The sequence below is a fragment of the Aulonocara stuartgranti genome, assembly GCF_965226115.1.
Source record: "Aulonocara stuartgranti genome assembly, chromosome: 16".
Classification (NCBI taxonomy): Eukaryota; Metazoa; Chordata; class Actinopteri; order Cichliformes; family Cichlidae; genus Aulonocara; species Aulonocara stuartgranti.
This window is the reverse complement of record NC_138952.1, coordinates 19,234,533-19,247,169: the sequence shown is the minus strand read 5'-3', so window position 1 is coordinate 19,247,169 and position 12,637 is coordinate 19,234,533. Positions and strand designations below refer to the sequence as shown.

Sequence of the window (12,637 nt, the reverse complement as noted above, 5' to 3'; positions counted from 1 at the left end):
TCACCTGGATCATCTGTTGAGAAAGAAAAAAGAGAAAACAAGCAAAGAAAAAGAGAGCAATATAATAAACAACATCATAGCGATGATCTATGTGAATATAGGTAGCAGCCAAAAAGGGTGTAGTTTGTGTGTGTGAGCACCCGTGTGTACACCTGTGAGCTTGTATTTAAAAGGTTCCTTCATGTAATGATCTGCTAGAGGGTGTGGGGAGCCACAGCCCCATCCTCCAGGGCATGACGCAGGTATGGAGGAGATAAAGGCTCCAGACATCCAGAGGCCCCAAGAGCAAAGGAGACCAAGGAAGACTAACAGAGGGGCAGCCGCACCACTATCCCAGAAAGAGCTGAGGAGAGCCCCAGATGAGGGGTCGCTCAGCAGCCGCGGAGCAGAAGCCAGGGGGGTTGCAGTGACGTGCCCGTGAGCTCTGCCGGCAGCCAGCTGTGCCAGAGTGACCGACCCCCAGGCCGAGAGGCCGAGGGCACCCCACCCGAAGGGGGTGGGGGACAAGCAGCCACCAGGAGTGAGCCGGTGGGTACCTGGATGCCCATCCCCGGACACAAAGAACTACCAATGCACCGATGTCTGAGGGCGTCTGCCACTGGCAGGGGGAGTGGTGGGGGGAGATAGGCCTCCATACCATGGAGTTAGGCCTTTCTTTCACATTCTGATGCTCAGTTTGAACTTTAGCAGGTCATCTCGATCCCGTCTACATGCCTAAATGCTTTGAGTTGCTGCCAAATGATTGGCGGATTAGATATTTGCGTTAACCATCAGTTATAACATATAATAAAGAAATGATCCACCAAGTGTAATTTGAATTGTCATAATGACAGTCAGTAAGCCTTCCTTTACCTACGGGAATAAAATCAAACTAATAATATTCGTTTTTTTAGCAGGAAAGCTAGCAGGTCTAGCAGGTCTTTGTGGTCTACTGACCAAATCTTTCTGATCTTACATTGTAACAAGTTGCAATGTTTGAACACTCTGAAGATTTATTTTTATTTTTATTTTTTGTATTTGTTTTTATATGTGGCATCTCATCTTGTGATATTGAGCAACAGTTTTTTTTTTCTTGAGAAATGCTTTAGAAATAAATTGTACATGCTTACACTCAAAAGAATGATTCTATGCCCTCGTAAACGTGAAGCAATCATTTTGACAGCTGAAAAAGATCAAATCAAAGGTTTAATTGATGCAATAAATAATCATTTTAAAAATATGCTCTGTAATAAAAGAATGTATACTGGTCAAGTACATTTTGCTTGACCAGATACCATTAGATTTAACATTTTGCATTCCATTTTCATGTAATCAGATTACTTAAAGTAAAAATCTTTAGGATTATACTGAAGTTTACACTGGTAAAGGTTTGTCCTCCTAATTAATTAGTATAAAGATGCAACTTCAACCTTACTGCCTTTGTAGTATCTGTGTGTAAAGTCTTCATAATTACCATCATTAAAAACATTACCAGTAATGATTTAACATATGTTTGTTGCTACTTGTCTGTAAAATGGTGTTGTGTGAATAAATGGCTTTACTATGCCCCATGTTTCTGTATGAGCATACGAGTATAAGTATAAGCAATTAGGATGTTTTGCATTAGGATGTTTTTGTACTGAAATGCAAAACCTTACCAGCCCGGCAGGCTTGCCCTGTTCAATATCAACATTGAGATTTCTTTGTGCCAACATTTAATACTTTTATTATAAACCCCACTTGAACTTTGCAAGAGTTTATTTGAAGAAAGCTTTTGTTTGTTCTTAGTCTAAACTGTTGAAAACTCGCTCTCTTGGTAAAACATCGATGCCCCAACTTAAAGGAAAGAACAGAACAATTACAGGACAGTCACAGTCTGACAGTTACACAACTCACTTCCCTCTGCACAATCACACTTCCAAGTTCCACAAATGCCCTGTAGTCCCTGGCTTCAGTGAAAGATGTTTGAACAATGCTCTTGTTCTTAAAAGAGCTATATGGCTATTCTGCTTGTTCCTGAAGTCACACTGTTTAGCGTCTTTTGTCATGTTTGCATGGCTTAGTGACTTTTCCCATTTATTTATACATGAGTTTGCGAGATGAGTGACGCAGCCTATTTGATTAACAGAAAGTAGTAAGCATTATCAATATCTAATAAAAGAAAGAGATGCACCATCACTGATTAATTGTTTTCTCAGTTTATTTTACAGATTTTTCAGATAGACGCTGGAGGTGACCTCATGCTCGAAAGCCACGTGTAAAAGATGTATCAGCACTCAGAGTTAGCATTCATTAATCGATAAAAGTCATCACTCCTTTTATGGGCGTATCTCGGCTCTGCCCATGTTACAGCCTGCCCTCACTCTCTCTCAGCCAATGGTGTTCACAAGCCTAGGTGACATCACAGGGCTGGTGAAGTAGCAAATCCACCTCTTGATGTCTGCTCTCTGATCTGTTGGTTGGTGGCAGATTTGGCCTCCAAACAGAGCTCCGCTGATCCCACAGCTTTTCACAAATGAATGATGTAATCTTTAGCAAACCATGCACGAGGCACTATCTTGCCGGGTTAAACGTCCCCGAATCATTTGCTACACTTTTTCTCTGCCTGACATGGCAGCCAGGAACTTGAGTGTAAATGTTGCCTGACTATAGAGATATAGTATGTCTCCATGTGTCCAGGAGCAATCATATCTTCCCTTATAGAAATGTTCCCAACAAAAAGGCCAAATCCTTGTTTCCTCTGGCCCTGGGTGGCACATGGGCTCCGCCCGTTGTGCGTTGGAGAATAGAAGCCATGCGCAGAGCCCTGTAGAGGCTTCAGGGTGTATCCACTGAGCTGGGGGACCAGGGGAGTCCCTTTAAAGAGCTGTGTGTTGGTATAGTGGACGCTTGCATGCTAAGCCCTACGGTGGGCCCGTGAATGGCTCCGGGATTTCGCACAAAGACATGATGTCATGATGCAGGGTGCGGACCCTATTGAGCATGTGCATTGAGGCGTGAGGCCAGATTAGACCTCGAAGCAGGGCACCAACTGGACGTTAATCAGAACGCCAACACGCTAACAAACATATCGTACGGTGATCTTCCTACAGCGTGATGGTGCCATGCATTTCCTGCTCACAGTGCCTTTGAAAGAGAGAAAGTAACCAAAATCTTAGGTTTGTAATGAACTTATAAATGTGATGCAATTTAAGACCTCTGTTACATCTAACAATATGCATTATGTGATTCCAACACATAGTAGCAGGGGGTTGGTTTGATTTGGCCTCCCCGTTACCCTTCACACAATGAACATCTCACACCACTCCCTGAGGGAAAACATTTTTAGAGGAGGAGTACTTTAGAAGCAACAAAACACTTTTGTATGCACGACACATAACACATATATAAGGACTGCATACAGTACAATTACACCTTCATCAGCAATTAAAGCAGAAGGTTGTTTCTTCTTTCTTTTGTGCTTCTGCTTTGACCCCATCGTGGGGTCGTGTCCTTGCTGCAGTTAATGGCTGGACTCTCATCACTCTCTGTGGAAGCAGTCACCAACAGGGGCTGCAGTGCACATAGAAATACTCTTTTTCTTAGCTTCAAACAAGCACTCACACTTTAATATCAAAATACTTGATAAAAGAAGCTTTTTACAAGGTGAAGAAATGAAGTAAGTGGATCAAAGGAATCAGAGAAAAACAGAACATGGAATAATAAGAAAAGAAAACTTGTCAGTGTTGATGTCAATATTGCCAGCAACCCAAATTAAAAGGCAGGAAACATCAGTTAATTTCAAATAACATTTTTTAATGGGAATTGGTGACCCCAACAAGCATATTAAACCATCCCATGGGCCTAATCTTATGTATAACTTCCTGCAGACCCACAGTTCTCCTCTAATACTTTTTTCTAAAGACATCGAAGTTCAACAGTCAGCTAAAATGCCTGCATATTATGCACAGCAGTCCTCATGCATTACACACTTTTGAAATTGATTTGTATAATCTCACAATAGGGGGCATCATTACTCAACAGAGAACTGGCATCCAGCAACTCTGAGGCTGCACGTCCACAAATGCAAAGGATGTTCGGTAGCAACATCACTGAGCCTAGAGAGAAAAGGAGAAAAGACCGAGATTACAGAAGACAGAGATATATTCCATGCCATCCATGAATTTTTGATCCATCCTCTCAGAAGAGGGCATAGCCTGAGGAAGATTCAGCACCACCAGCTGTGTTACTGCTGTGCACAGCAACTGTTATCATTTCTTTTTGCGACTTGCCTTCAAGGTTTATCAGCACACTTCTTGACATGTATGTATTGTATGTGTATATATATGTATAAAATATCTAAATCTTTGGTTTTGACATAAAATGATAAGACAGGACGGCTATATTCTTAGTGTACCAAGCCATATGATTGTGATATGACATAACATGTTAATGATTATTATATATGAGGCTACAGCAACATTTTCATTCTTTTCTTTTTCAGGCATTCGGTTATATTTGCAGCTGTGCTTGGGATCATTGTCCTGTTGCGTGACACTTTCAGCCAAGCTTTAACTGTCAGACATATGGCCTCACGTTTGACTCTAGAATACGTTGGTATACAGCGGAGTTTGTGGCTAACTCAGTGGCTGTAAGGTGTTGCTCCCGTGGCTGCAAAATAAAACCAAATCATCACCCCCCTCCTCCACCATGCTTGACAGTTGGTATGAGGTGTTTGTGCTCATATGCTGTGTTTGGTTTCCACCCAATGTGCCACTGTGCATTATCTCCACTTTGATCTCATACATCCAATGGACTTTAGTGTTAACATCTTGTGGTTTGTTCAGATGCAGCTTTGCAAACCTAAGCCATGCTGCCATTGGAAGAGGCTTTCTACCGCCTTTCTTCTAAACAAGTCGTTTTTTGATTGTTCTGAACTTTAACATTTAACATACTAACTTAGGCCTGTAGAGTCTGAGATGTAACTCATATTTTTTCCAGTTCCTCTGAGCAACAGTCTGACCTTTAGATAAATTTGCTGGGAAGACTGGCAGCCATGTGAATTTTTTTTCCACTTGTAAGTATTTTTCTTTCTCTATAGATTTAGGAACTTCCAATTGTTTGGAAATCCCCTCATGACTTTTCCTAAATGGCAACAATTGTTTCTGTAAGATAACTGCTTATCTCTTTCTTCCTTGACCTTTGCAGGCCAGCAAATTGCCAAAGCATCTGCTTCTATAGAGGCGCTCACACTTACTGATGGAAGCTGTAGTGGTGTGTTCATCTGAGTTTTTGTTGCACGGCTGCACGTCATCAGTTCAGAATTCTACAAGCCCAGTTTGATCACACAGCACTTTAAAGAAAAAACCTCTTGTTTTCAAACTCATAATGTTATTGTGTCTTTTTTCACACTCTTTTAATCACATGAACTTCACATGAATCATCTCTGTTGCTCGTAGTTCTGTACACACAGAGGAGACATTCACTGCGGGTTTAAAGCGATGGCATCAGCGATGCCCTTCACAGATTACAACGTGACCCGAGGGCAGCAGTGTGTCTCATGACAGAGCAGAACACTATGACCTCAGTGACATAAGGCTTATGTTTTAAAGACAGGGATACGCTTGTTTCTAAACTTGTTTGTTTAGTCTGCTAACATAAGGCCATGCATGTGTGTGTGAATATCTGAGTTTCATCATTTCTCTTTGTATTCCATGACCTACTGCCTCACTGACAAAGTTTTTCTTTGTGTTTCTTTCCTTTTATTTTTAAATCCTTTTTCTTCATGAATCATCAGTTTGGTTTTTGAGTGGTGTTGAGTAAAGCTTTCTGACATTCAGATACCATCGCTTCGCTAGCAACTGTCTTTGTTATGCTTCCACTTTCACACAGACGTTCTTCGCTTTCAGGAAAAAAAAACAAAAAAACATTTGTAGCCGGGTGGAAGTTCGATATTATGGGACATGCCACTGGATGGCACTGTTTTTCTTTTGGGGTACCTCTGAGAGCGGAAGGGATCATGGGGATCTACGGAGACATGCACGAGTGCTAGCTTGCATTGGTGTTATGTGGGTGTGCAATGCCTTTTTTCGCTGCGTGATCTGTTTTGAACGCAAAGTGTGCAACAGTTAAGGCACCAGGAGTAGCTGCCACCAACTTCGCCGTTCGTCTCAGAGGGATCCATATTCCGTTTTCTGCTGGATTAATGCACTGTATGTATTTGAGTTCACACTTGTATTATACTATCTCTGTCTTGGCTCTGTATCTATGCAGGAGAAGCCACTACAGTTATTTTTGCACTGCTAAGTTTTGTTTTATTTATGTTTGGGTTTATATCAGACACGAAATGACGCTAGATGTCCTTGAGTTCCAGATGCTGATAAAGTTGGGGAAATAACCTGCAGTAGCAGTGGGTTACCAGAGCACAAAGCTGTTACTGGATAGGAGCTGTCTGTAACAATTTTATTTCTTTATTTTTACAACCTTGTTATTTTCTTCTGAGCACTTACTTTATCATTCAGATTAAAAGAACCCCAAAGATAATCTGTGTTCTGGGCTGGTTAATTTAGCCAGGCTACACAATTTGGTACCAGGAGTGGGTTATCTGCAAAAGTGGCAGCTCAGCGATTTAGTTTTTTATGGGTTTCCGTTTAAGTAGGTTATTTTACGGTGCAAGAAATAACTGTAGTGGTGGTCACCTGCGACGCGAGGGATTGGAAAGGATCGGACGATTGAGGCCATACCAGAGGTGTGCAGAGGAGCAGTGGCCAGTCTTTCCAGAAGAGGGTGATTTCGATCGAGGGAAGGATTCTTTCCAGAGGAGAAGAGGACATCAGTGGCACCTAGCTGAATAGACTGCTAAGGCAATTTCTGCATCCTGACCAAAGACTAATCTGGACACAGACATTTCATTATGTCAGACACAAACAGTGACGATGACCAGGGTTTGGCGGGGGCCACCGCAAGGGACCCTGTCACTGAGCTTCAGGCAAAATTGTCAGAACTGAGTAACAAACATGACCAGGCTATGGCCAGGATAACTGCTTTGAGTGACGGGGCAAGTAGGTCATATGTATATCTGCCGCGAGAGCGACCTATTCAACCCTTTAGTGGGGATGCAACCGTAGATGGACGTTCTGTAGAGGAGTTTATTGATGAAGTACAGAGGGGTATCAGAACTAGAGGCTTGGGTAATGATGATCAGGTTGACTTCATTTTTTCCCTCCTCAGGGGTTCTGCACTTGAAGAGATCAAGTTATGTACTGGGGGAGAGCAAATTGAACCCGAAGAAATATTTTGTTTTCTCAGAGAAGCTTATGGTGAGAGGCGCAGTGTAGCACAGTTACTGCAAACCTTTTTTAGCCGTTTCCAGCTAGAAGGTGAAGATTTCTTTGAGTACTCACACGCTCTGTCCCAGATCCTCCGCTTAGCCCTTAAACAAAGGCCTGATGCAGTACGAGACACAAAGATGGCAGTTAGAGACCAGTTTGTGGAGGGAGTAAGAGACTCCACTCTGCGAAGGGAGCTTCGCAAGATGGTGAGGGAAAAGCCAGAGTCTACGCTTTTTGATGTACGTCAGGAAGCAATTGCTTGGTCGATGGAAGAAAAACCTAGTGGCACCAGAGTTGCCAAGAGCAGGCGCATATTAAGTGACAGTGCGGTTGCAAGGGATCAGAGTACCCGTGAAGCTCCAGATAGGTCATCTGCAACTCTAGATGAAATCCTTAAGGTGGTTTCTGAGCAGGGCAAGGCTATTGGGGAGTTACTCAGTGTGGTTAGGGAGAGTGTTACATCCGGAGAAAGGGCCCCTAAACGTGGGATTCCCAGATCAAAGTTCCAGTTCACTGATGATGGGAAGCCCATCTGTTTCAAGTGTAAGGGAGTTGGACACATTGCTAGGGAGTGCAAAACCCTTAAGCAAGGAGCTTCTCCAGTTTCTGTTCCTGCACCTGGTCAGGGAAACTAGCCACCTCGGTTGCCAAGAGCCGGGCAATTCGAGGGGAGACTACTGGCTCAAAGACCCTAACTCGTGAGAGATTTTTTGACAGAGCAGTTGGTAAATGTCCTGAAGTTGAAATTGAGGTGGGAGGGATTAAGGCTAGAACCCTTTTGGATACAGGGAGCCAGGTTAGCACCATCTCAGAGGCATTTTTCCGACAACACCTAATGGGTGAAGATGATGATGTAACCCCTACAGCTAAATGGCTTAAATTGACTGCAGCTAACTCATTGCCAATTCCTTATATAGGTTACATTGAGCTGGATGTGCAGGTCATGGGGTTAACAGCGCAGGAGTGTGGGTTTTTGGTAGTCAGGGACCCCGCCCCAGAACCAGGAGGGCCACAGGACCAAGAGCTAATGTCAGCTAAAGTTAAGGTGCAGGAAAATGATGTGGAACAGCAGGTGGGAAAAGGTGCCAGCAGACTAGAGGGATCCCCCCCTGTTCTTGTTGGAATGAACATAATAAAGAGATGTAAGGAGCTAGCCATTGCTAGTTTTGATTCAACTCTCGGAGGAGAGTTAAATGCTGCTTGGGGAGAAGCTTTTCAGAGGGTGCAAGCCTGCGAAGTATTAGAGAGGTCATCCATCGCCCGGTTAGCTGGTAAAAATACTGTACACGTGCCAGCATCATCCGTGGCCACAGTATTTGCTAGAGGGCTTGGGAAAGTTTCAGATGACCAGACCTTAATGTTACTTGAGCCAACCAACACGCTCGTTCCCAGTGGTTTGGTTGTTGTTCCTACTCTTGTTGAAACTGACAGGCACGTGTTTCCAGTTCAAGTTGTGAACTTCTCTCAGGAAGATGTGTGGTTGGCTCCCCGGACCAGACTTGGTATGCTTACTGTAGTGGAGTGTGTTGAAAATGCAGCTGAGGTGCAGTTTAATCGTATCTCTGCTGACCACGAGGAAGTGTCACTGAATAAGGAAGGGGCTAAAGAATCTGATGGTGAACTGAAATTGCTGATAGAGCAGCTGAGCATTAGTGGCTCCCAAGAGGAACAGACCAAATTAGCTGCACTTTTGGCTCAGTATGCAGATGTTTTTGCTTTCAAGGATGAAGATCTAGGTTATACAGAGAAGATCAGTCATGAGATACACCTAGTCGATGATGTCCCGGTCACTCAGGCCTACCGACGGATACCTCCAACACAGTACAAAGAGGTGCGAGAACACATAACCCAGCTTCTGAAAAAGGGTGTGATCAAAGAAAGCACTAGTGCCTATGCATCGCCCATTGTGCTGGTGAGGAAGACAGACAACAGCTTGAGGTTATGTGTCGATTACAGGCGGCTAAATGCCAAGACCAGACGTGATGCCTTTCCTTTGCCCCGTATAGATGAATCCTTTGATGCATTACATGGTGCAAGGTTTTTCTCGACTATCGACCTGGCAAGTGGCTATCATCAAGTGGCAGTTCACGAAAGAGACAGGCACAAGACTGCTTTTACAACCCCATTTGGGTTGTTTGAATATACCAGATTGCCCTTTGGTGTGTGTAACGGTCCAGCCACTTTCCAAAGACTCATGCAGGCCACTATGAGTGACTTAATCCTTCAGATCATGCTCGTGTACCTAGATGACATATTAGTCTACTCATCAACTTTTGAAGACCATTTGACACGTCTTCAGACAGTGTTGCAGAGACTCAGGGAAACTGGGCTGAAGGTTAAGGTGGAGAAATGTCATTTTCTCCAATCTAGTGTACGCTTTTTGGGTCACCAGATCTCAGCTGAAGGGATAGGTACGGACCCAGACAAGATAGCTGCAGTGAGGCAGTGGCCAGTACCCACCACAGTTAAAGAGCTGAGATCCTTCCTGGGTTTTTGCAGTTATTACAGGAGATTTCTCATTGGATTTTCGCAGCTGGCAGGTCCTTTGCATGATCTGATTAATGCATGGGGCAAGGAGGACAGTCCAGCTAAATATAAAAACTTGCTGGAAAGTGTGTGGACGCCATCTTGTCAAGAGTCATTTGAACAGCTGAAAGAGAAGCTCACGAGTGCCCCCCTACTTGCTTATGCTGATTTCTCACTGCCATTTGTTGTTGAGACGGATGCCAGCAGTTTAGGACTGGGAGCAGTTCTTTATCAGGTGCAGGGTGGCAGGAAACGTGTTATAGCATACGCCAGCCGAAGGTTGAGAAATGCAGAGAGAAATGACAGAAACTATAGCAGCATGAAATTAGAGCTCCTCGCCCTTAAATGGGCTGTGTCTGAGAAGTTTAGGGGGTATCTCTTAGGCTCCAAATTCACAGTTGTGACAGATAACAACCCCCTCTGCCACCTGAACTCAGCAAAGCTGGGAGCCATTGAACAGCGCTGGGTTGCCCAGTTAGCGCCATTTGACTTTGAGGTGCAGTATCGTCCTGGTCGGTGTAACACAGCAGCCGATACCCTCTCTAGACAGCCATTAGCAGGGGAGCCCCAGCCTGCAGGAGATGAGGAGGAGTTTGATGGATGCATATCCATCTGTAACCTTGTCAGCAGAGGGACAACGCTAGGCCTGGACTTAGTAAGTGCAGGTGTAAAATGTTGTCAGGTGAGGCAGGCCCGGGTCACAGCAGTTGAGCAAGACACCCATTTTACTGATTCCCAAGGGAATACACCCACTCTGCCAGGGTATTCTAAGGAAGAGTTGCAACAGTTTCAGTGCTCTGACCCTACTATCAAGTCCTTTAGGCAGTTTTGGGACAAAAAGAAGAAACCCACACACCAGCAGAGGAGAGGTTTGGCTAAGTCTGTGATTTCTCTGCTCCGGCAGTGGTCACGTATCATGGAGTTGGAGGGATTGTTGTATCGGGTCATTGAGGATGGACATTTGGGGAGGTGTCAGCAGCTCCTTTTGCCAGCTTGTTTAAAGGAAGCTGTACTGGGGAGTGTGCATGATCAGATGGGGCATCAGGGGGTGGAGCGGACCCAGAATCTGTTAAGACAGAGATGTTTTTGGGTTGGTATGTATGAAGAAGTGGACCAGTGGATTAAGAAATGCTACAGATGTGTGCTTACTAAGTTGCCACAGCCCAAGATTCATGCCCCTGTCAAGCCTTTTTTGGCCACTAGACCTCTTGAAGTGGTTGCAGTAGATTTTAGCATGTTGGAGCCAGCCTCAGATGGACGGGAAAATGTGTTGGTGGTTACAGATGTTTTCACCAAGTTCACACAAGCTTTCCCCACACGCGACCAGAAAGCTGATACAACTGCTAAGATTTTGCTTAGAGAGTGGTTCATGAGGTATGGCGTACCAGAGAGGTTACATTCTGATCAGGGCAGAAATTTTGAAAGTGATGTGATTCAGGAACTGTGCAAGTTATATGGGGTTAAAAAAAAGCCGTACTACACCACATCATCCCCAAGGTAATGCACAATGTGAATGTTTCAATAGGACACTTCATGACCTATTGCGTACCCTCCCACCTGACAAGAAACGCCATTGGCCTGAGTATTTGCCAGAATTGGTCTATGCGTACAATGTGACTCCCCATGCCACCACAGGGCACGCGCCGTATTACCTCATGTTTGGAGTGCACCCCCACCTTCCTGTAGATGCTTTACTGGGGCAGGAGCAGGTGCTTGATAAGAGACATGACTGGCTGGTTGTGCATCAGCAGCGCTTAAATGAAGCACATAACAGAGCAAGGCAGTACACGGAGCAGAAAGCAGCGGAAAGGCTTGAGCTGGACAAAACCCGAGTCTATTGCCCCCCTGTTGAAGTAGGTCAGTTAGTTTATCTGCGACACTGGCCCCAAGGCAGGAACAAAATTCAGGACGCCTGGAGCCCTGTGGTTTATAGGGTTGTCGAAGTCCAGGGCAGCACACATGCAGTGGAGCCGGTGGAGGGTGGGCCAGTAAAACGGGTTCACAGAGCTAACCTTAGACCTTGTATTGGCCCAATTCCTGCACCCAGGAAAAAGAAAAATAATGAATCCCCTGTGGTAGTGAGTCCTAGGACAGAAGAGAAAACAGTTTAGTTTATCATTCAGATTAAAAGAACCCCAAAGATAATCTGTGTTCTGGGCTGGTTAATTTAGCCAGGCTACACATTCTTCTCAGTCAAATTTTTCATTTCCTTCGAAAACTGGTGCCGAGCTGGTGTCTCTTTCCTGAAATGGGGAGAAAGGGTGAAACCATTCGTGAAGGCATTCAGAATTTACTGAGTGAACACTTGCTGTATTACCCAACAGAAACTGGTGAGAAGACAGACAAAAGCTGCAGTCTAGGAGCATGACATGGTGAAACTAAACTGAAGCCAAAACAAAACCATGCCAAGCCTTCCAAATTAGTTAAAATTCACATATAATGAATACACACACCTCCTCACATGAATCTACACATACACACACAGGCCCTACATGTGTCGCATTTGGTCGCGAGCCACAGCATTGTGTGTTTCAGGGCTGAGTTCTTGCGCCCAGCTGGAAATGAGTTCTACCATTGTGTTTTGGGAAGTCATATTTGTTGAATTTGGACCAACCCTCTGACCTTCATGTGTTCAGTTGGTCACACGGGCATTAGTCTCATGGGACAGGGTCATTTAGAGCCTGGAAGTGCATAACCAGGCCCGCAGAACACACTTTACTACAGGAAATGGCAGACAAAAAAACTCATATGCATTAAATTCTGTTTGCTGAGAAAGTAAAATGTGTCATGACAAAGCCAGTAGTAGTGCTGACAAATTAAAG

At 44.4% G+C, this 12,637-nt stretch overlaps 1 long non-coding RNA gene across 1 annotated transcript; it reads left to right on the top strand.

Annotated features, from left to right (window-relative positions):
• The first annotated feature begins 5,894 nt into the window (after positions 1–5,894).
• LOC309690643 lies at positions 5,895–11,915 on the top strand. Its single transcript, XR_014271770.1, has 3 exons — positions 5,895–6,170; positions 6,232–7,023; positions 11,673–11,915. It is a non-coding gene; the product is annotated as an uncharacterized lncRNA (long non-coding RNA).
• Positions 11,916–12,637: the final 722 nt, after the last annotated feature.